Source organism: Chiloscyllium plagiosum, unplaced genomic scaffold, assembly GCF_037043375.1.
Source record: "Chiloscyllium plagiosum isolate Xiang-an unplaced genomic scaffold, Cpla_swu_hap1 HiC_scaffold_9, whole genome shotgun sequence".
Lineage (NCBI taxonomy): Eukaryota > Metazoa > Chordata > Chondrichthyes > Orectolobiformes > Hemiscylliidae > Chiloscyllium > Chiloscyllium plagiosum.
The window spans coordinates 25,768,234-25,791,391 of record NW_028270147.1 but is presented as its reverse complement, the minus strand read 5'-3'; the positions used below and the strand labels follow the sequence as shown (position 1 = coordinate 25,791,391).

General features: G+C 45.1%; 1 protein-coding gene across 1 annotated transcript in view; it reads left to right on the top strand.

The window, feature by feature from the left end:
- The window catches only part of LOC122554210 (dihydropyrimidine dehydrogenase [NADP(+)]-like), a 739,011-nt gene that overhangs the window by 221,790 nt on the left and 494,063 nt on the right, over positions 1–23,158 (top strand). The gene's annotated exons all lie outside the window — the stretch shown is intronic.

Sequence of the window (23,158 nt, the reverse complement as noted above, 5' to 3'; positions counted from 1 at the left end):
AATTGATCCAGGAAAAGTGATGGCTGTGTGTATAAAATACTGAAATTCTGTTCTTAACTGGTCTCTTTACATATTGTGGGTAAACTAATGATTCAAATCTAGTTGCTTCATAACTTCAAGCTGTTGGAATATTAATCAGGCTTTCAACTTTGTAACATTATTTAAGTCAGACGAGGATAGAATTATGCTAGGCCTTGTACACCTGAATACCTGCCAATATTAATGATATTGATTCGTGCATATCCAGTGACTTGCTTGTGCATGGATTAAGTTCCAACTTGACTCAGTTAGTAGATCGCTTGTTTCTGGGTGTTGGAAATCCGAGGCTCGAATCCCTATGCATCAAAACGTATAATCTTTGCTGACACTTTAATGCAGCACAAAGACTGTGCTGTACAGTTGAAGATGCCTTCCTTCACCCAGGGCATTAATTAGAGCGGGTGCCATCCAACCTGTCTGAATGTTAAAAAAAGCACATGGCGGCAAGAAAAAAATAACCAAAATTCTCTTTATGTCCTGTTGGCTAATGTTCTCCCTTCAACTAACACCTCCCAAGCACACTACAGACCATAAATGAATAGCTGATTGGGATCCTTGCTGTTCATAAATTGACTGCTGCATTTTTCAGATAGTGCAGTGCATTTGGTTCATTGGCTGTGAAGTGGTTCAAAATACCTCAGGGACACAGTGGAATTATATATAAATGCAATGTTTCTCAAAGTTTTTGTTTTTATTATTTTCATTATTCTTTTATTTTGGGACTGATGATCCCCATTGAACTTTCATGTTTTTATGTAATCTCTGTTTCTTTAAAATTTGCAGTCTACGATACTTAATATTATTTGTGCTCTACAGGCACTCAGAGGAGAGTTATTTCCAGGACAGTAAATGTAATTAGAGATGTAAGGAATAACATATGTTTCGCAATATTGCCCTAGTAGAAGATTAACAATTAACCCAATAATTAAAAGAACAGGGAGCTTCAGAAGTTGTTACTGTCTTGCATGCCCTTTTCACCACACGAGTTGCAATGAATACTTTATTATGCTTGTATGAAATTCCTTTGTCCAATATTTTAATAATGTCTAATTACTTTAATTTGATGAGGTTAACACCCTTGTTAAAATAGCATAGGCAAGAATGTTATGTAAGTGCTTTTAACATATTCATTACTGATATTGCACAGTGCACAGTAGGATTTTAACACCAAAATAAGGGTGCTATTCGAGCCCATCTGGGGTGGAGTTGAAGAACTCCCCTCTATGAAAAATACTTGCCAACAAATTTGTGATGCAGCTCCTGTTGGATTTAATTCAAAATAACTGTGTTGCAATCACCGATATTTATAATCAATATCTAATTTTAGAAATTAGATGTAAAAATGATATTGGTTATTTTACGTCAGTAGCTTGCATAAATGTAAATGGCATTTTTGAAAACTATGCTGATAAATCATCTTTTACAAGATGCACAATTTCCCATGCATGTACTGTGAGGAAATAAGAGCCCAGAGTGAGAGTTACCAAAAACATGCCCAGAAATAAATGTGTAAGACCACCTTCTGAGCTACTGACTCACAGTCATCGTTCTTTTCTTCTCAACATTTTAAGATAGAGGCAGGTTGCAAAATTCAATAATCCCCTCAACAGTCACTGATCATGCTGTGGGATTATCCTGTGCCTGTTGCTTCCAAAGTAGGCACTCTGCTAACTTTGCACTTCCTGTTATTTTACATGATGATAGCATGAAGCAAGGAATAAGCATGCTGTTGAGTGGCTGCCCATCTGGGGTTGGAGGGGGGGCATGCAAAATGTGACAAATTAGCACGATTTAATGCTAGCTTATGCTAAGCGAAACCACCCTTATTAATGGAGTTTGCAGGGTCATAGCAGTTTAGCAATCTGTGCTGCAACACATGGCCAGCATTGAGGAGACACTGGCCTGAGAAAGTGGCAGTACACACACCTGCTGTTTTCTCTCAGGATGACAACATTTTTCCTCTCCACCAATGTCCTTGCTTATACGAGACAGTCAGCTAGACCGTACGAGATGGAGCAGTCCAACGCTGGGCAAATTTGGGCTGGACCTGCCTGAGGTCATCCTGCAAGGTTATCTGCAGCCATCCACCAGCCTTGCTGCAGCTACGGTTAGGGAGCACATGACCAAACAAATGAACATGGAAAGAGGCACCAAAACAATGCAGAAGAATTATTAATAGATGTCAGTATGCAGTATCGCATGGATTGATTTATATAGTTGGCTTGGAGTATTTATTTGTTTGGACTTTTATGTTTGCGTTGGGCCTAGGTGGATACTGTGATCATCAGTTACAGAGAGAATGTGAAGTGTAGGACTGTTGCTGAATAAAGACTTGGGGCTGGTTTTACTGGTTTCTCAGTCAGATAAGTGAATCTTAAGTAGTTCAGTCTCAAAGAGCTGAGTAAACTTGACTCCCTCCCCAGTTGGTCACTGTGTAGCTGTTGGATAGGGTGATGTTCTCATGATGATAAAGCTTGCTATACCGCCAATGTTAAGTAGCAGCAGTATGCACCATCTACAAGATGCATGGCAAATGGTCCACCAAGGCTGCTTCAATTGTATCTTTCAAACCCATGACCTGTACCATCTCGAAGGACAAAGGTACTTAATACATGGGAGCATGCAAGTTCCCCTCCAAGCCAAACACCATCCTGTTATGGAAACATATTGCCATTCCTTTAGTGTCACTGGGTCAGAATCCCACATTGATCTCCCTTATAATACTTTGGGTTTCCCATCCAAAATGGAATGCAGTGGTTCAAGAAGGCATTCACTCCTACCTCAAGGGCAACATAGGGATGGGTCTTAAATGCTAGCCTAGCCAGCAGTGCCCATATCGCATCAATAAATTTTTTAAAGCTGTGAAGTGTGGAGCATGTTAATACGTTTTGGTATGTGCTCCACCAAAGTAATGCAGAGTACCTCCAAATTGTCCAGTCTGCAAAAGTATTATTTAACCAGCTTCCCTGAGTTTGTATAGCAGCATGGAATTCTCTGCCCAGTGAAGTAGTTGAGGCTTCCTCAGTAAATGATTCTGAAGCTAAGATAGATAATTTTTTGAACAGTAAAGGAATTACGGGATATGGTGGGGGGCACGGTGGGGGGGGGGGGGGGGCTGGTGGGGGGGAAGGTGGTACGAGAGGCCACGAGAAGATCAGTCATGATGTTATTGAGTGGCAGAGAAGGCTCAAAGGGCCAGATGGCCTACTCCTGCTCCTAGTTCTGATGCTCTTATGTTCTTTCATTAGATACACACTGTTCAGGAGTGTTGCTTGTGCCCCCCCGATTCATTACTCATGACCCTAAAGAATGGCTCTTAGTTGTGTTGTAATCTAACCCACATCTGTCTTGCTTGTTGAAGTACAGATGGCACAGTAACCTGCTATCCTATGAAGGTATCTTTCATCTTGGATGTTCATAATGCGCCGAACATGGTCACAAACCACCTGGCCACCAAATGCACAAAATGATTTCTGCTTATGGTATATCTTAAAGCTGACATGAAGTGACCACCAAGTCTATGACTGCAATCAGTGGTACCATTGGGAAGTCTGCAAGCTTAACAAAGGCCTGCGTTAACTCTATTTATCATAAGAGCAATACACTGCAGTGGTTGGAGATCTGAAATAAAACCAGAAAGTCCTGGAGAAACTTGGAAGCTCTAGCAGCATCTGTGGAGAAAAATAGAGTCAATGTTACAGATCACTTGTTGGATAAGGACGTCCTCACTGAATTCTGCCAAGCAACTAGAGTTTTGGGCCCTGTATCTCACGAAGCATGTGCTGGCCTTGGAGTGGGTCCTTGGAGAGGGAGCACAAGAAAGATTCCCGGGATGAAGGGCTCGTCATATAAGGAGTGGTTAAGGACTCTGAGTCTATATTTGATGGAGTTTCAAAGGATGAGTGGGGATCTCATTAATACTTAGATAATACTGCGAGGCCTGGATAGAGTGGATATAAAGTAGATGTCTCCATTAGTAGGAGAACCTAGGATTCAAGGGCATAGCCTCAGATTGAAGGTGCAGTGACTGGAGCTGAGATTAGGTGGAATTGTATTAGCCAGAGAGTGATGAACTTATACAGACCGTGAAGGCCGAGTCATTGAGAGTATTTCAGTCAGAGATAGATAGCTTCTTGATTAGTAAGGGGATCAAAGATTATGAAGAGAAGGCAGGACAATGGAATTGAGAAACATTTTAGCCATGATAAAATGGCGAAGCAGACTTGATGGGCTTAATTCTGCTCCTATACCTTATACTGGATCAGTGGTGCTGGAAGAGCACAGCAATTCAGGCAGCATCCGAGGACAGGCAAAATCGACATTTCGGGCAAAAGCCCTTCATCAGGAATAAAGGCAGAGAGCCTGAAGCGTGGAGAGATAAGCTAGAGGAGGTGGGGGTGGGGATAGAGTAGCATAGAGTACAATAGGTCAGTGGGGAAGGAGATGAAGGTGATAGGTCAGGGAGGAGAGGGTGGAGTGGATAGGTGGAAAAGGAGCTGGGCAGGTTGGACAAGTCCGGACAAGTCAGGGGATCGTGTTGCTGGAGGTTAGAAACTAGGATGAGGTGGGGGAAGGGGAAATGAGGAAACTGTTGAAGTCCACATTGATGCCCTGGGGTTGAAGTGTTCCGAGGCGGAAGATGAGGCGTTCTTCTTCCATGCGTCTGGTGGTGAGGGAGCGGCAGTGAAGGAGGCCCAGCACCTCCATATCCTCGGCAGAGTGGGAGGGGGAGTTGAAATGTTGAGCCACGGGGCGATTTGGTTGATTGGTGCAGGTGTCTCGGAGATGTTCCCTAAAGCACTCTGCTAGGAGGCGCCCAGTCTCCCCAATGTAGAGGAGACTGCATCGGGAACAACGGACACAATAAATGATATTAGTGGATGTGCAGGTAAAACTTTGATGGATGTGGAAGGCTCCTTTGGGGCCTTGGATAGAGGTAAGGGAGGAGGTGTGGGCACAGATTTTACAGTTCCTGCGGTGGCAGGGGAAAGTGCCAGGATGGGAGGGTGGGTCATAGGGGGGCGTGGACCTGACCAGGTAGTCACGGAGGGAACGGTCTTTGCAGAAGGCGGAGAGGGGTGGGAAGGGAAATATATCCCTGGTGGTGGGGTCTTTTTGGAGGTGGCGAAAATGTCGGCGGATGATTTGGTTTATGCGAAGGTTGGTAGGGTGGAAGGTGAGCACCAGGGGCGTTCTGTCCTTGTTGCGGTTGGAGGGGTTGGGTCTGAGGGCGGAGGTGCGGGATGTGGACGAGATGCATTGGAGGGCATCTTTAACCACGTGGGAAGGGAAATTGCGGTCTCTAAAGAAGGAGGCCATCTGGTGTGTTCTATGGTGGAACTGCTCCTCCTGGGAGCAGATACGGCGGAGGCAGAGGAATTGGGAATACGGGATGGCATTTTTGCAAGAGGTAGGGTGGGAAGAGGTGTAATCCAGGTAGCTGTGGGAGTTGGTGGGTTTGTAGAAAATGTCAGTGTCAAGTCGGTCGTCACTGATGGAGATGGAGAGGTCCAGGAAGGGGAGGGAGGTGTCAGAGATGGTCCAGGTAAATTTAAGGTCAGGGTGGAATGTGTTGGTGAAGTTGATGAATTGCTCAACCTCCTCGCGGGAGCACGAGGTGGCGCCAATGCAGTCATCAATGTAGTGGAGGAAGAGGTGGGGAGTGGTGCCGGTGTAATTACGGAAGATCAACTGCTCTACGTAGCCAACAAAGAGACAGGCATAGCTGGGGCCCATATGTGTGCCCATGGCTACCCCTTTGGTCTGGAGGAAGTGGGAGGATTCAAAGGAGAAATTGTTAAGGGTGAGCACCAGTTCAGCCAAACGAATGAGAGTGTCGGTGGAGGGGTACTGTTGGGAACGTCTGGAGAGGAAAAAACGGAGGGCTTGGAGGCCCTGGTCATGGCGGATGGAGGTGTAGAGGGATTGGATATCCATGGTGAAGATGAGGCGTTGGGGGCCGGAGAAAAGGAAGTCTTGGAGGAGGTGGAGGGCGTGGGTGGTGTCTCGAACGTATGTGGGGAGTTCCTGGACTAGGGGGGATAGGACAGTGTCGAGGTAGGTAGAGATGAGTTCAGTGGGGCAGGAGCATGCTGAGACAATGGGTCGGCCAGGGTGGTCAGGCTTGTGGATCTTGGGAAGGAGGTAGAACTGGGCAGTGTGGGGTTCCCGGACTATGAGGTTGGAAGCTGTGGGTGGGAGATCTCCTGAGGTGATGAGGTTCTGTATGGTCTGGGAGATGATGGTTTGGTGATGGGGGGTGGGGTCATGGTCAAGGGGGCGGTAGGAAGAGGTGTCCTCGAGTTGGCGTTTGGCTTCAGCGATGTAGAGGTCAGTGCGCCAGACTACCACTGCGCCCCCTTTGTCCGCTGGCTTGATGGTGAGGTCAGGATTGGAGCAGAGGGATTGGAGGGCTGCGTGTTGTGAGGGTGAGAGGTTGGAGTGGGGGAGGGGTGTCGACAGGTTGAGGCGGTTAATGTCCCAGCGGCAGTTGGAAATGAAGAGGTCGAGGGCAAGTAATAGGCCAGCGCGGGGTGTCCAGGTGGATGCAGTGTGTTGGAGGTGGGCGAAGGGGTCCTCGGAAGGTGGGCGGGAGTCCTGATTGTGAAAGTAAGCTCGGAGGCGGAGGCGACGGAAGAATTGTTCGATGTCACGGCGTGTATTAAATTCATTGATGCGTGGACGGAGGGGGACGAAGGTGAGTCCTTTGCTGAGGACTGATCGTTCGTCCTCAGTGAGGGGGAGGTCTGGGGGGATGGTGAAAACTCGTCAGGGCTGGGAGCTGGGAGCTGGTGTGGGTGTAGAGCTGGGAGTGGGGTCGGAGCCAGTACCTGGAGTGGGTGTGATGGTGGGGGGAATGGGGGTAGAGTCATGAGCAGGGGTAGTGTTCCCCTCGGGGTTCTGGGGGGTGGGGATAGTGACAGTGGGGTCTGTGGGGGGCATGTCAGCAGAATGCAGGTGAGTGGCGTTGGTGGGGACGGAAGTGGTGGCAGACACGGCAGTAGGGGTGGCGGAAGTCACTGTGCGTGTGGCATCGGCGATGATGTGAGGGCCAGAATTGGCTGTGGGAGTGGCCATGATGGGGGCAGAAATGACAGCATCAATCAGCGTGGGGGTGGTAGCTGCATCAGCCGCATGGCTAATGGTGTTTCCGAGGCCAGGGGAATCTTCTGGAATGTTCGAGGAACGCTGGTTATGGAGGTGGGTGGATAAAAGTTTGTTGTACTTACAGTTTTTGATGTTTGAGATGGAATTGAAATACTGTTTGTTGAGAGTATGAATTCTCCTGAGGATGTAGTACAGAGTGGGTCCTTTGCAATTTTGAGAGAGTGTGGCCCTCAGCTGAGGCAGGGCAGACTGTAGAGAGGTTAGGTGCCAGCGCATTGCTGCAAGCGTGGAGCGGAGGATCTTGATGGAGAACCGTTGCTGGTTTTTACCTCCTATACCTTATAGCCTTATGGAGTCCAGTAACTCTTCCATGAACTTATTTCTTTACGCTGTCTGCTTCTTTCTGGTATTAGAGATTGAAATGTATTCTACTCTCCTGAAACATGCCCTCCCTTATGCAGCAGTGGATGGTAAGCTAGGAGAACCTTCTTGAGCCTGGAATGATCCAGATGGATAAAAGTCATTGCTATGACCATGGTTTAAAATAATTTGCTGAGCTGCACTCATCCTGTTCTGTACTCACACCTCACTCCTGTAAACTCTACTTTGGCAGGGCTTGTTTCCAGTGAAGAACTTCACATTTTCTCACATTGTACTCCATCGGCCAGAATTTTGCCCACTTGCACTTCCAATCTACGTCCATCTGCAATCTTGTATCTTCCTTGCAACATACTTTCCAACCTATCATTGTGTCACCTGTACATTAAGCAACCGTGCCTTCATTCCTGTCTTCTAATTCCATTGATGGAGCTTGTAAAAGGTTGAGGTTTTAGCAAAACCCCCTGTGGGATTGTTACACCCAACCAATTGTACAAAGATCCGTTTTTGTTTACTCTCTGTTTTCTTCCAGCTAGACAATCTTCTACCTATGCAGGTGGCAGATTTCACTTCACTAAGGAGGTCCTCAATGAAATCTGCCAAATGATCACAGAGGAGCCAATAGAAACCAATTAGTAACCAGGCTGAAGGTAGTTGCTGCTGTCTTTAAACAGTACTGGGCAGCGATGCTTCCTGCTGCTGAACCTATGTACAGCTTGGAGGAGAAGATAGCTGGAACATCGATCTCCAAAATGTCAGTAATGACACCAAATCAGCAATACACCAAAGAAAGTATCCCATGTTGCTAGGAGCAAATGTGCACAGGTGCAGTATTGGAGGCAAAATGACATTCATAGCAGTAACAAGGAGTCAATTTCCAAACCAAATTCTTTGTCACATTAATATAAGAATAAAGTCCCTTGATAAAGAACTAATGATATTTTTGGCGTTTACTTCAATATAAATAATATAAAAACAAATTAATTCTCTGCAACTTAAAAAATTAACAGATATATTGGATACAGTCAGTTCTGCTATAACGTGGTAGTTCTGTTCTTGTACAATACCATGTTAAAAGAAAATTGTGTTCTAGCAGCACCATTTAAACTAATGGGGCTGGAATTGCATTCTAACCAGTACATGTTTCAAAACTTCATGCTTTAGAAACAGTGTCCCTAATTCACCAATCATGTTCCAGCAAAGTTGTGTTAACGAAACATGTGTTATAGCAGAACGACCTGTATTTCATACTGTATGTAGAAACATAACCAGCGAGCTAAGGCAAAATGCTCTTGAAAAGATAGTCATTCAAACCTGATTCCTCCAAAGAGTCTGTCGAGAAGAGGAGAATGGTAATCAAAAAGAGCAACACCTGGATCTGAGATGATGTGTAAGAATGTCCTACTGACTTTCAGATGACTCAGAGAACATCTGATGGACTGAATTTTTTCATCTTGATTGAGGAGAATGACAGACTGGAGTGATCATGAGTTGAGGTCAGGTAAATTTGTCATGATCCAAGATCAGGTTATGTTATAATTTGGCTGGGAACAATTAAACTATTTTCTAAAGTAGACAAAAGACAGAATCTTATAGGGGTCTGAGAGATGTGGGCAATGGCCAGATGTGCAGCAGTATTTGGAAAGGATAGTGAGGCCCATATCAATGTAAGGATCGTCTCTGTCCACCTTTTATAATTTTCACAAGCACCTTGTCTAGATACTCACTAGGCAGTAGTAAAATTACACCTGGCGGTTATTATTACTTGCTAATAATATATTAACACCTCAGCTCACCTCATTAATATTCAGCCTTCCATCAACAACTCGACAAGAGTGAGTGCCTGGTTGATTGAGCTCACAGCTTGGCCTGAAAGGCGTACTTTGTGAAAACCAGGCACCAACATAGTCCATGGACACCAGCTGGCCACACCCCATATCCACAGATGTTAGCATCCAACATGTGCCAACCTGTAAGAACATTCATTGCTTATCTCTAATTCGCTTAACACTTCATCTCTGCACATCCCACTGCACTGGCAGCAATCATTGTAATGCTGCAGCAAGGGTGCTGGATACTTAAGGATATGGACCTGGTTCATGGACTGGAAGAGGTTGCATCTCCAAGCTGTTTGTTTGCTCTCTTCGCTCTAACTCATTCTGACCTTAACTGGATGCTCACCATATCCATACTCTGTCTTGCCTTTGCTTTTTGTTCCCTCATCTAGAGATACAAGGCTCATATTATGCTATCATACTTGCTATTTTGCACAGACAGAAAGGAAGGACTCTTGTCAATGTTGTTACCATATCTCAGTTACATCAAGGAGATTAGTTCATTGATTCCAGGTACAATAGGTCAAGGACAGTCACCACTACTACACTGGGCCCTGCTCAGGACATTCTGAGTCAAGATCCTCTCCTCATGAGGGGTGAAGGGTTGAATGACCAGTAGCACACCACCCATCTTGACTCTTTCTGTCTGACTGTGGGCTGTTTTCGTCCTAAAATCTGAGACAAGCAGGTATCACAACGGAGGAAAGTGGGTGGTATAGCTGTTATCTTTGGTGGAGGCAATGAGATGCCCTCAAGTGAGTGAGCAAACAGCACCGAAGGTATAAAGGGTTAGTGGATTCAGGGATTGGAATGGTTGACAACGAGTGAGGGAGATGTTGCAGGCAATTTCATGAACCTTTGCTGTACTGCATTCAATGCAGTACATCCTTCATTTGATGCTAAGGTCAAAACTGCACATAGTACTCAAGATGTGCTCTCACCAAAGCCCTGTACAGTTGTTCTAAGACATCCTTATTCTTGTACTGCAATCCCTTTGCAATAATGGTCAACCTGCCATTTGATTCACTTCCATGCTTTAAGCTACATCACAATTTTTTGTGTTCCTTATAACTAAAATTTTTCTGAACATGTAGATGTTGCACAGCTTTTAAAAAAATATTCTATTCTTACAACCAAAATGAATGACCTCACATTTACACATGTGGTATTCTATCTGTGATCGTGTTGCCCACTCACTTAATCTGGCTATCTTTCTTTGCAACCTCTTTATGTCATCCTCTCAGTTTATATTTCATCTGCGAGCCTAGATACATTACTCGACCTACATCATTAATACAGATCATAAATAGCTGAGGCTCCAGCTCTGATCCTTGTGGCACGCCGGTACTGAAAGACCGTCAACTTGAAAATGCCCCATTTATTCATTTTGACTATTGTGCATCCAGCAAACATCAAATCATGCTAATATACAACCCCCAAGTCTACGATATGTGAACTTGTGTATCAACTTTTCATCTGGTACCATACTGACTGCTTATTGGAACTTAAGTATAAATTTTGAACTGGATTAACAGCCAGGTCATCATGGGGCTAAGGCAAGTCCATGTATGTAAGGCCTCTGACTGCTTTTGCAAAAGGCAGGTGAGGAGGACCTATAGGCCTGACTCTGCAGCCTACTGTGGGTAGGTCCCTTCTGTGCACCTGGACCCTGCCACCACCACCTATGGGAACCTGAATTAGCTTTAAGAGTGGTTTTCAATGTCTGTTATCAATGCCATTTCTGCTAAAAGTGGGATGGAGCCTGCAGGATTATTCACAGCTCTCTACACACACTCAGATCCTGCCTCAGATCCTCTCAACCCCCAATTTTATGGTAGCCTGAACCCTTAGAACAATTCCTGCTCCTGCCTTCAGATGGGAGCCCTGTATTTTTGTAGGCATTTTCTAAATTTTCCCAATTGTATAGCTTGCTTACTCCATCTTCCCTTATCTTGTTGATATCTGTTGCATTTCTCTTTTCAAATCACTACCTCATTTGATCTTAATTTTCAGTAAAACTTCTGTCAAATATTTTCTTCAATGGACACGCTAAAGCTTAAATCTGCCGTTTTGGGCATAAAACATCCCGTGAAATGATTTTGAAAAATAATAGGAGGTTTCTTTCTGTTTTCCGGACACTATTTATCGTGAATCAGCAGCATGAGAACACGTTATCTGAGTATTGCCTCATTGCAGCTTGTGAGGTGGGCTGGGTGAAATGACCTGCTGTGCCTGCTACATTGCTGCAGTGACTACATTGAGTTCATATAAATATGCGAGTTAAACACAAAAATACCCATTATTTATCCAGCTTGGAAGAATCCAGTTGCATGGGTGTCTAAAGTGATTCCGATTTGGAGATGCCGGTGTTGGACTGGGGTGTACAAATTTAAAAATCACACAACACCAGGTTATAGTCCAATAGGTTTAATTGTAAGCACTAGCTTTCGGAGCGCCGCTCCTTCATCAGGTAAGACCATAAGACCATAAGACATAGGAACGGAAGTAAGGCCATTCGGCCCATCGAGTCCACTCCGCCATTCAATCATGGCTGATGGGCATTTCAACTCCACTTACCCGAATTCTCCCCGTAGCCCTTAATTCCTTGTGGTTGTGGAGAATGCAATTGTAAGACACAGAATTTATAGGACAAGTTTACAATGTGATGTAACTGAAATTATACATTGAAAAATGCCTTGATTGTTTGTTGAGTCTTTCATCTGTTTGAATACCATAATAGCTTCACTTCTTTCACATGTAAATCACAAAACATTTTTTTAAAAGTTACATTCTCAGGTTAACTGTAACAATTGGTGTTAACCAGACAATATGTTGAAGGTGTTAGCCCCCTGTGTTCCCTGTCTGTGCCATAATGTTTAGACTGATTCTAGTCTAAAAAGTGAGTTAACAGAGTCTTAAGTGAATTCATGCAGTTTTTGAGCAAAGTACAATGTAACTCTGCAAGTACAAATTCATCCCACAAACATATGTATATGTGTGCATGTGGGTTTTTGTGTGTGTGTCTGTCTGTCTGGGTGGGGGGTTGTGAGTGTGAGAGAGAGTGTATATGTGTGTGTATGTGAGTGTAGAGTGTCTAAGTCTGTGAGGGGGTGCATTGTGTGATCTTGATGGTCACTGGCAATGGCCTCCTCAGCCCTGGTGTGAGGTTGTGTTAAAGAGGATGGCACAGTTCTACCGCCACCCATTCAGTGCATTTCGGGCAAGTCTGGCACTAGGTGAGGTCCAGGTACAAGAAGTAATTATATTCTGAGATATCCAGATGTGACACTTTTGAAAAGAAAAAGAAAATGTAAGAATGAACACTTTGGAAGTAGGTACTCGATCGTGACTGACTGTACCTACACAAAACAAATATTTATTGGCAGAGATCATTTGCAACATAAAATTGAACCAGCAAATTCACTGAGAAAACAATTAGAGGGTCAGGAATTGTTTTGTATCAAAGTTTGGGAAGGAGGGACCTTGTCATACATTCCAAAGTAGGTGGCTGGCAAGAAATTCACAATATTTCCTATGGCCAGGAGGACAGTGGAGCTACCAGATGTTTCAATGCAGGTAAGAAGATCAGTGTAGGGAGGCTATTATTCCCCAATGCTTCTAGTGAGTTCTGCACTTGGCTATGTATCTATATTGGATATTTATAATACTAAAGATGTTACTTGTGTTACCTATTTATTTTAACTAAGGACTGCACTTTTGAAAACTATTTTGCAAATAAAATGATAGATGCACAGATATATTCAAAGTGACAATTTCATTTACTGAGTGCTTCTGGTATAAATCCTCTGTGTTCTTGGTGCTAACTTGCGGTGATTCTTACACTTCCTTTGCATATGTAAGCTGTTCATAAATGATTGTCTTACTAAGCAGTGTTGTGTGATTACTGAGCAATGAGCGAATGGCCTATGAATCAGAAAGCCTGATACCTGTGCTCAGCTTTAATTCTGATGCATTAACACTGAATGCCCATCTACTCTGCTTGCTCTGAGCTCATTGTTTTCTGATACAATGTCTGTAGCCACTTATGCTGGACTGTGGGATGGCCCAGAACTACCAATTACATTACTGTCCCTAAGTTGCTTTTTCGCTTTTTGCTCTGTGTCTTCCTTTAATGTCATCTAATACAAATGAATTTGGAATAGTGGGTCTCTTTTAAATTGCATATTCCTTCTTTAATTGTTGTCTGTTAAATACTGACTGGATGGTTTTTGTTCAAGTCTTGACTAACTCTGGAAACTCGGACCTTGTAGTAATAATATCAGTTATTGGCATCTCCAACTATCCAATCCTCAATCCCAAGAACGGTAAGCTTGATGTAGTTACTCATTGCTTGTCACATTAATTAAACTAAATTCTGCTTTTCATACTTTTTTAAATATTAGGTTTTCCTGATATTCTGGCATTATCTAGGCAGGAAAAACAATGCTTTTTCTTGCTGGAAAGTTATTCCCTCTGCATTTTGCATGCTCTCTTATAATGCCATACAAATGCATTTTATCTAGATTAGAGGCCACTGGCCAGATGTTTGTTTCCTGCTGGAGATGGGACTCAGATGACAAAGTACTACAGTTCAGGTCTGCTTTGCTTGATAAAACAATTTTCCTCTGAATTCAAAATAACATTTTTGAGTGGCCTTTTCATGAATCTGGAAAAGATCTCGGATGCAGAATCCATTCACACCTCTTTTGATACTGGGATCACTATTGTGAGGATGATGTGACATCCGGATTTTGTTCACCATGTTATCTTGCTGCGCTGGTGAGTTTTGCACAAAAGGAGCACCTCCTCAGAGTTTGTGGTCACTGGAGGAAACATGCTGATGTGCCAGGAATGTTCTGAGAGGGCATAAGCATATTAACACCATCAGATATTACTATTAGATACTGTACTGTTGTGTCGGTGTGTTTTTAATGTTGTGATTGACCTGAGGAGCCTCTCATAGAGTCATACAGTCATACAGCATGGAAACCGACCCTTCGATTCAACGGGTCCATGCTGACTGTTTTCCCAAAGTAAACTAGTCCCACTAGCCTGCATTTTGCCCATATCTCTCCAAACCTTTCCCATTCCTGTACTTATCCAGATACCTTTTCAATGTTGTAATTGTACCCCCATCCACTTCTTCCTCAAGAAGTTCATTCCCTGCACAAACTATCCACTGTGTAAAAAAAAATGCCCCTCATGTCTTTTTTAAATCTATCTCCTCTCACCTTAAAAAGTACAACAAACTTTTATCTACCCACCTCCATAACCAGCGCTCCTCAAACATTCCAGAAGATTCCCCTGGCCTCGGAATCTACTCAGACGCTATTAGCCATGCGGATGATGCAGCTGCCACCCACACGCTGATTAATTATGTCACTTCCACTCCCACAACCACATCATGGCCACTCCCACAACCACTTCCACCCCTCACAATTCCTCATGCATCACGCATGTCATCACTTCTGCCCCTCACATCATCGCCGATGCCACATGCTCAGTGACTTCCGCCACCCCTACTGCCATGTCTGCCACCACTTCCGCTCCCACCAACGCCACTCACCTGCATTCTGCTGACATGCCCCCACAGACCCCACTGTCACTATCCCCACCCCCCAGAAACCTGAGGGGAACATTACCCCTGCTCATGACTCCACCCCCATTCCCCCCACCATCACACCCAATCCAGTTACAGGTTCCGGCCTCAATCCCAGCTCTATACCCACACCAGATCCCAGCTCCCAGCCCTGACGAATTTTCACCATCCCACCAGACCTCCCCCTCACTGAGAATGAACGATCAGTCCTCAGCAAAGTACTCACCTTCACCCCCCTCCGTCCACGCATCAATGAATTTAATACACGCCGTGATGTCGAACAATTCTTCCGTCGCCTCCGCCTCCGAGCTTACTTTCACAATCAGGATTCCCACCCACCTTCCGAGGACACCTTCGCCCACCTCCAACACACTGCATCCACCTGGACACCCCGCACTGGCTTATTACCTGCCCTCGACCTCTTCATTTCCAACTGCCGCCGGGACATTAACCGCCTCAACCTGTCTACTCCCCTCCCCCACTTCAACCTCGCACCCTCACAACGCTTAGCCCTCCAATCCCTCTGCTCCAATCCTGACCTCACCATCAAGCCAGCAGATAAAGGGGCGCAGTCGTAGTCTGGCGCACTGACCTCTACACCGCTGAAGCCAAACGCCAACTTGGGGACACCTCTTCCTACTGCCCCCTCGACCATGACCCCACCCCCCATCACCAAACCATCATCTCCCAGACCATACAGAACCTCATCACTTCAGAAGATCTCCCACCCACAGCTTCCAACCTCATAGTCCGGGAACCCCGCACTGCCCGGTTCTACTTCCTTCCCAAGATCTACAAGCCTGACCACCCTGGCCGACCCATTGTCTCAGCATGCTCCTGCCCCACTGAACTCATCTCTACCTACCTCGACACTGCCCTATCCCCCCAGTCCAGGAACTCCCCACATACGTTCGAGACACCACCCACGCCCTCCACCTCCTCCAAGACTTCCATTTCCCCGACCCCCAACGCTTCATCTTCAACATGGACATCCAATCCCTCTACACCTCCATCCGCCATGACCAGGGCCTCCAAGCCCTCCGTTTTTTCCTCTCCAGACTTCGCCAACAGTAGCCTTCCACCGACACTCTCATTCATTTGACCGAACTGGTCCTCACCCTTAACAATTTCTCCTTTGAATCCTCCCACTCCTCCAGACCAAAGGGGTAGCCATGGGCACACGTATGGGCCCCAGCTATGCCTGTCACTTCGTTGGCTATGTAGAACAGTCGATCTTCCGTAATTACACCGGCACCACTCCCCACCTCTTCCTCCGCTACATTGATGACTGCATTGGCGCCACCTCGTGCTCCCACGAGGAGGTTGAGCAATTCATCAACTTCACCAACACATTTCACCCTGACCTTAAATTTACCTGGACCATCTCTAACACCTCCCTCCCTTTCCTGGACCTCTCCATCTCCATTAATGACGACCGACTTGACACTGACATTTTTTACAAACCTACCAACTCCCACAGCTACCTGGATTACACCTCTTCCCACCCTACCTCTTGCAAAAATGCCATCCCGTATTCCCAATTCCTCCGCCTCCGCCATATCTGCTCCCAGGAGGACCAGTTCCACCACAGAACACACCAGATGGCCTCCTTCTTTAGAGACCGCAATTTCTCTTCCCACGTGGTTAAAGATGCCCTCCAACGCATCTCGTCCACATCCCGTACCTCCGCCCTCAGACCCCACCCCTCCAACCATAACAAGGACAGAACGCCCCTGGTGCTCACCTTCCACCCTACCAACCTTCGCATAAACCAAATCATCTGCCGACACTTCCGCCACCTCCAAAAAGACCCCACCACCAGGGATATATTTCCCTCCCCACCCCTTTCCGCCTTCGGCAAAGACCGTTCCCTCCGTGACTACCTGGTCAGGTCCACGCCCCCCTACAACCCACCCTCCCATCCTGGCACTTTCCCCTGCCACCGCAGGAACTGTAAAACCTGCAGCCACACCTCCTCCCTCACCTCTATCCAAGGCCCTAAAGGAGCCTTCCACATCCATCAAAGTTTTACTTGCACATCCACTAATATCATTTATTGTATCCGTTGCTCTCGATGCAGTCTCCTCTACATTGGGGAGACTGGGCTCCTCCTAGCAGAGCGCTTTAGGGAACATCTCCGGGACACCCGCACCAATCAATCACACTGCCCCGTGGCCCAACATTTCAACTCCCCCTCCCACTCTGCCGAGGACATGGAGGTCCTGGGCCTCCTTCACCGCTGCTCCCTCACCACCAGATGCCTGGAGGAAGAACGCCTCATCTTCCGCCTCGGAACACTTCAACCCCAGGGCATCAATGTGGACTTCAACAGTTTCTTCATTTCCCCTTCCCCCACCTCACCCTAGTTCCAGACTTCCAGCTCAGCACTGTCCTCATGACTTGTCCGGACTTGTCCTACCTGCCTATCTCCTTTTCCACCTATTCACTCCACCCTCTCCTCCCTGACCTATCACCTTCATCCCCTCCCCCACTCACCCATTGTACTCTATGCTACTTTCTCCCCATCCCCACCCTCCTCTAGCTTATCTCTCCACGCTTCAGGCTCACTGCCTTTATTCCTGATGAAGGGCTTTTGCCTGAAACGTCGATTTTGCTGCTCCTTGGATGCTGCCTGAACTGCTGTGCTCTTCCAGCACCAGTAATCCAGAATCTGGTTTCCAGCATCTGCAGTCATTGTTTTTACCACCTTAAAAATATGCTCCCTAGTCTTGAAATCCCCTACCCTCGGGACAGACACCTGCCATTCACCCTATTTATACCTGTCATGATTTGATAACCTCCTTAATGTCACCTTTCAACTTCTTATGCTCCAGCGAAAATATTTCCCAGCCTGTCCTTATAAGTCACACCTCCATTCCTGAAAACATCCTGGTAAATCTTTTTTTTGAACTCTGTCCAATTTATTAACATTCTTCGTATAGCAGGGCAACCAGAACTGCACACAGTACTCCAAAAAACGGCCTCACCAGTGTCATGTACAGCCTCAACATGACATCCCAATTTTTCCACAAAGGTCTGAGCAATGAAGGTGAGCATGCGAGATGCCTTCTTAACCACCCTGCAAATTTCAAAGAATTATATACCTGAACCCGGCAAAGGTAAGTTGATCATTGCATTGGGTAGCATTCTGCAAGCATTAGGATGCATTCTCTCAAATTTCTCATGGAGAAAATGCAGTAACATATCCAAAACTGCAGAGAACAATGTCAGAAAAAGTTTCTGCTATGTTTTGGGCTGAAATTTCAAGTTTGAAGTATCTTTTACATTGAAATAGATTGCCTTGTAAAATCTAACCATCTGCCCTACTTCATTGATTTGATAGACTTGGAAATGGAAAATACACCATGTTTCCTGAAGTTTGAAGCTAATAATTTAATTGTAGATGTTATTATGAATGTTTGGCTAAGGTCCAAATATTACGTACTCAGCTTTATTGATGTATCTGCTCAGGGGAGTAATTGATAGTTTTAAGGTGATGTAATAACATAATCTGCTTTCAACGTGGTTCCTGCAGAAATGGCTGTTTGTTCACATAACATAATGGTCACTTTAGTGGTCAACTTTTTTTTTCCTGTGACAGTGATATTGTTTTCTTTGCAAAACCAGTGATGAATTTTTGAATGAATTTCTTTAGATTGCTACAAAGTTATTTTTACAGCCTCACAAATTGCATGGCCCTTGTGAACTATACATAGGTTGGCATAGTGGCTCAGTGGTTAGCACTCAGGGACCCGGGTTTGATTCCCACCTCGGGCGATTGTATAGAGTTTGCACATTCTCCCCATGTCTGCATGCGTTTCTTTTGGGTGCTCAGTTTCCTCCCACAAGACGCAGGTTAAATTTCCCACAGTGTTGGGTGCTTTTTCCGGGATAAATATAGGGTAGGGAAATGGGTCTCGGTGGGTTACTCTTTGGAGGGTCGGTGTGAACTTGTTGGGCCAAATGGCCTGTTCCCATACTATAGGGAATCTAATCTATTCTTAGAAGTTAAGTGAATGACTGTGGAGGAAAGATTGGGAACATGGAGGCTTCATGAGGTGTATCAAAGGGCATGGGAAAGTGGGTGAGGGTGAGGCTTAGGATGTTTAAGAACTATATGAGAAGCTTGACTGCTATCACCAAGAACTGAAAGTGGCCTTTCAGCCAGCCCCAAACTGAACTTGCACTGCCATGTGTGCTTCACTACGGCTCTCAAACTGTACGTTTGAATTCAAATCTTGCTTGGAAACACAAAATCTCTGGGCAAAGACTGTCAGTTATGAGTTAGGCATGCAAATTTAGAAGTTACAAAAGGGCATTACTCACATTTCGTGATCTCCAGAGCCGAGTGTGGTTCAAAATGTGCCACCTCATAGATCTACAGACTGTTCCTGATCATCTTTTACGTCACTCCAATCTTCTGTTACTGTTCTGACTTGTGGATTGTAGATCAGTATTATTTACTGAGAGGTAAAGGTAAAGAGCAGCAGTTCTTTTACATGGGGGTTTGCTTTTCAAACAGAGGTTTCACTGTGGGAGAAGTGAGGACTGCAGATACAGGAGATTAGAGTCGAGAGTGTGGTGCTGGAAGAGCACAGCAGGTCAGGCAGCACCCGAGGAGCAGGAGCATCGATGTTTCGGGCATTAACCCTTCATCAGGTTTCAATGTATCTGCTTAAAAAAAGAGTCTTTGGCATGAACATATCTTGACTGAGATGCATTATTCACCACAGGCAACCGTTATGTGGTATAAAATCAGAAGCAAACTGCCCAGATGTAGCAAAAATACACTGAAGACGTCACATACACATCATTTACTATGTTATTCCAAGTTGCTATAAAAGAAAATTTAGCCCAAATCTTCAGATCGCTATTATTGATCCTGATTAGACAAAAAATTGTCAGCTTACCTCTACAGAATATTTGTCGCTGAATGTACAAGGAGGATACTTATTAACAAAAGCAGTCCAGAAAACCACACAGTAGAGTGGTAGTACTGAAACTTCACCCCTCTTTTATGGCAATTCTTGTTGAATTCCCTGGTCTGAAGGTCCCAAAGAAACTTTAAGAGCTACTGAGAGACGGTACGTAAAGGGGATAGGGTGTCAGGTTGTTGAGGGATTATTGGTACAGGGTAAGTGGAGAGTTAGAGTGCCAGACATCTGGGGGTGTACACAATTGAGTGAAGGCTTATGGTGGGTTGGGGGTTATGATCAGATCATTGGAAGCTGTTGGGGTGTGTCCATTTAGAGCTCGGGGAGCGTAGCATTGTGGGGAGAGAGTCAGAGGGTCATGGCTCAGGTTGGGTGTTGTAGAAACAGGTCAAGTCGAGAGGGGATTTCGGGAATAAGGGTGGGTCATCTCCATGAGGAGGATGAACCTAGTGTTTGTGAGGATAGAGGCCGATTTGGGCTAGTGCAGGCATGTTAGGAATGTTGGGGCCAGAGAGAGTAGCTGGAGGGAGGTGAATGATGTTCTGGATCACGGTTATGGTGGTGTTCTGGATGCCATGATGGATTTTGGGGTCCATTCAGGGTAGGGGTGTATCAGTAGTGATTTTACTCGCTTTAACATTGCCTGGGTAGCTATTAAGCAAAGTCAGTGGAAAGCCCTCCGAAGTTATCAACTCCAACTTGTTGGGGGAGTTTGTCAGAGCGTTCCAGACACTGGATAATTACTCATCAAAAGTTTCAGTTTATTCGCCAACTCCCATGGAGTCAACTGCATTGGAACGTCTGCATGGTTCTATCTAACAACTCCAGTCTACACTTCAGCAACACCAATCTTCGAATTAGAAGATTTGGGCTATCATTACAAATGTCCTGTGCAGCTGGGACATGACCTCCTAACTCCTTTACTCAATGTGCTGACCAATGAAGGCAAGTATATCAAACTGGGAGAAAGTGAGGACAGCAGATGCTGGAGAGCAGAGTCGAAGAGTGTGGTGCTGGAAAAGCACAGCAGGTCAGGCAGCATCTGAGGAGCAGGAAAATCAACATTTCAGCCATTAACACCTTCTTTACTATCCTATCTACCTGTGACTCCACTTTCAAGGAACTATGAACCTGCACTCCAAGGTCTTTGGTCCATATCTCTCTATTCCCTGCCTGTTCATGTGTCTATCTAAATATCTCCTTAATGTTACTATTGTATCTGCTTCTACCAACTCACCTGGCAGCATATTCCATGCATCTACCACCCACTGTGAAAAATACTTACCTCGCACATCTCCTATAAACTTTCCCCTTCTCATATTAAAGCTATGTTTCCTAATATTTGATATTTTCACTCTTGGAAAAATACTGCGGTCGAACGATGTTTCTCAAAATTGTAATGCCACTATCAGCTCTTCCCTCAACATCTGATGCTGTAGCAAAAGTTGCCCACTGTGTTATCCCTTTCAGGGAGTTATGAATGTAGACCCCAAGATTCTTTTATATATGATGATCCTAAGGGTCCTGCCATTTACTGTATACTTTTATCTTGCATTTCACCTCCCAAAATGCTCTTGACCTCACCTCACGCATCACCTCACAGTTGTCTGCCAATTGGATACAAAATTAACTTGACATTACGAGACAGAAGGTGGTAGTCAAGGGTTGTTGATCAGACTGGAGGTCAGTGACCAGCAAGGATCGGTGCTGGTTCCACTTTTGTTTGTCATTTATATAAACATATAGGATAAGAATATAGGCAGCCTCCTGGTCCGAGCTCTCACCACTCCCACTGCTACAATGGAGGCCGCTAATTCACGATGTAAGTATTTAACAGGAACATTTACCTTCCCAGCACATAACATGCACGACAGAAATGTGGAGGTCGTTTAGGAAGCACTTGCTGATAGTGCTGGACTGGTTTGTCCCACTGAGGCAAGGAAGGGATGGTAGTTTGAAAGAACCTTAGGTGACAAGGGATGTGAAACATCTAGTCAACAGGAAGAAGGAAGCTTACTTAAGGTTGAGGAGGCAAGGATCAGACAGGGCTTTAGAGGGTTACAAGGTAGCCAGGATGGAACTGAAGAATGGACTTAGGAGAGCTAGAATGGGGCATGAAAAAGCCTTAGCAGTAAGATTAAGGAAAAATTTAAGGCATTCTACACTTATATGAGGAATAGAATGATGGCCATAATAAGGGTAGGGTTGATCAGGGATAGTGGAGGGAACTTGCGCCGAGACAGAGGAGGTAGGGGAGATCGATAATGAATACATTGCTTCAGTATTCACTACTGAGAGGGACCTTGACATTCTGAGGACAACGTGAAACAGGCTGATATGCTAGAACAGGTTGACATTAAGAAGGAGAATGTGCTGCAAGTTTTGAAAAACATAAGGGTAGATAAATCCCCTGGGCAAGATGGGATATACCCTTAGTTTCTACAGGAAGTGAGGGAAAAGATTGTTGTACCTTTGGCGGTGATCTTTGTGTCCTCACTGTCCACTGGAGTAATGCCAGATGATTGGAGAATGGCAAATGTTATTCCCTTGTTCAAGAAAGGGAGTAGGGATAATCCTGGAAATTACAGATCAGTCAGTCTTACGTCAGTGGTGGGTAAAGTATTGGAGAGGATTCTGAGAGGCAGGATTTATGACTATTGGAAAACCATAGTTTGATTAGAGATAGTCAGCATGGCTTTGTGAGAAGCAGGTCATGCCTCACAAACCTTATTTAATTCTTTGAGGATGAAAGTACAGCAGTGGATGCGGTGTACCTGGGTGTTTGATAAGGTTCCCCATGGTAGGCTCATTCAGAGAGCAAGGAGGTATGGGATACAGGGACATTTAGCTATGCTGGATACAGAATTGGCTGGTCCATAGAAGACAAATGGTAGTGATAGATGGAAAGTATTCAGCCTGGAGCTTGGTGACTAGTGGTGTTCCACAGAGATTGGTTCTGGGACCTCTGTTCTTTATGATTTTTATAAATGACTTGGATGAGGAAGTGGAAGGGTGGGTTAGTAAGTTTACCAATGACCCAATGGTTGGTGGATAGTGTGGAGGGGTGTTGTAGGTTGCAACAGGACATTGACAGGGTGCAGAACTGGGCTGATAAGTAGCAGATAGAGTTCAACGTGGAAAATTGTGAAGTGATTCACTTTGGAAGGTTGAATTTGAATGCAGAATACAGATTTAAAGGTAAGAGTCGTGGCGGTATTGAGGAACAGGGGGAGCTTGGCATCCATGTCAGAGATCCCTCAAAGTTT